The sequence below is a fragment of the Chrysochloris asiatica genome, unplaced genomic scaffold (genome assembly GCF_000296735.1).
Source record: "Chrysochloris asiatica unplaced genomic scaffold, ChrAsi1.0 scaffold00141, whole genome shotgun sequence".
Lineage (NCBI taxonomy): Eukaryota > Metazoa > Chordata > Mammalia > Afrosoricida > Chrysochloridae > Chrysochloris > Chrysochloris asiatica.
The window spans coordinates 8,210,697-8,212,768 of NW_006408659.1; positions in this window are offsets into that span (position 1 = coordinate 8,210,697).

Consider the following 2,072-nt stretch of genomic DNA (forward strand, 5'->3'; position numbering starts at 1 on the left):
CAGATTTTCAACACTATCCCCTTTCTGTTTTAATGACTGCCTCTTGGTCTATATACAGGTTCCACATGACACAATGAAATGTTCTGGAATTCCTTTCTTTGCAATGCTATCCATAGTTTGTTATGATCCACACAGTTAAATGCCTTTGCATAGTTAATAAAACACAAGTAAACATATTTCTATGGAGCTCTGGTAGTGCAGTGCTTACAAGTTGGGCTGCTAACCTCAAGGTCAGCAGTTCAAAACTATCAGTTGCTCCCATAAAGATTTGCAGCCTCAGAAACCCTATACAAGGTCACTATGAGTTACAACCAACTCCACAGCACATAACCAACCAACCAAACATCTTTCTGGTACTCTCTACTTTCAGCCAAGATCCATCTGATGTCAACAATTTCTGTCACCTAGGCCATAGTTTCCAACTATGATCCCTCCGCTTTGTTTCTAACTTTTACATTCTAATAACCAGTAATTATCAGTGCATCTTGATTGCACATTTGATCAATTTCAGAATGAAAAAGTTGGTAGTATTCTTCAATTTCCTCATCATGGTGCATAAATTTGAATAATAGTTGTATTAACTGGTCTTGATTATAGACATATAGATATTATCCTATCACAGACAGCATTGTATTTCAAGACAGATCTTGAAATGTTCTTTTTGACAATGAATGCAATACTATTCCTTTTCAATTTGTTATCCCTTGCATAGTAAACCATATGATTATCTGATTTTAAATGGCCAATATCGATCCATTTCAGCACACTAATTCCTAGGATATCAGTCTTCATGTGTGCCATTTCATTTTTGATGACTTTCAGTTTTCTTAGATTCATACTTTGTACATTTCACATTCTAATAATGGATTTTTGCAGTTGTTGCTTTCCTTTTGAGTAATGTCTCATAAGAAAATGAAGGTCCCAAAAGCTTTGCTCCACCCACATCATTGGGGTTGACTCTATTTTGGGGAAGCAGCTCTTCTTCAGCTGTATTTTGAGTATCGTCTAACCTGTGGGGCTCATCTTCTGACACTATATCAGAATTTCTGTATCAATGAATAAATGGAATTCTAAGGTTTTTGAGGAGTTCTGGTGTGGCTCTGTGGGTTAATGCACTGGGCTGTATAGTTGGTTTGAACCACAAGATTGGCGGTTCAAGCTCACGAGTCACTCCTCAGAAACCCTATACAGGGTCACTATGAGTCGGAACCGACTGATGGCACTTTGCAACAACAAACAATAAGGCTTTTAATATTCATTTCCAAAATTCCCACACAGAAAAAATACACAATTTGTACTCTTAGTTGTGATGTACAAATTTTCCCATTTTCTCGAATCCTTCCTAACAAAAGGTGTTAAAATAATTGTTACTAATTTCATACGTTAAAATTCTATAATCTTTAAATGTATTTGCATATTAGCATGGGTAACCAATTTTTCATATACATATTTTCTACTACTGGGCTTTTCATGTAGATATAAATTCTCCTTTTTCCCTTAAGTCAGTTTGAGATGAGGTCTCTGTCACTGGAACCCTAAAGTATATTAATAGGGTACCTTTGTTGTTAAGTGCCATCGAGGCAGTTCTAATCCACAGCAACCCTGTATGGGGTTTGAACTGCCCATGTGATGGTTAACAGTTCAGTGCTTATTCTATAGTGTTACACCAGAACTTCAATAGAGCACTTTTGTGGTAGTTGTTAAATGCTGTTGAATCGGTTATGACTCATAGTGACCCTTTATAGCATTCTCAAGGAGCAACTGGTGAGTTTGAACCACCAAACTTGTGGTTAGCAGTCCAGTGCTTATCCTACAGGGCCTCACTATTATGCTTTTAGGCATAATAAAATTTAATATTTTATGTGTTGTTATTGTTAGGTGCCATCAAGTTGGTACCAACTCATAGAGACCACATGCACAACTGCCCAGTCCTATGCCAACCTCACAATCTTTACTACATGTGAGCCCGTTGTGCTGCTGCCATTGTGCCAATTCATAACCTCGGGGATCTTCCTCTTTTTCTCCAACCCTTCACTTTACCAAATATGATGTCCTTCTCTGGTCCATCCTGA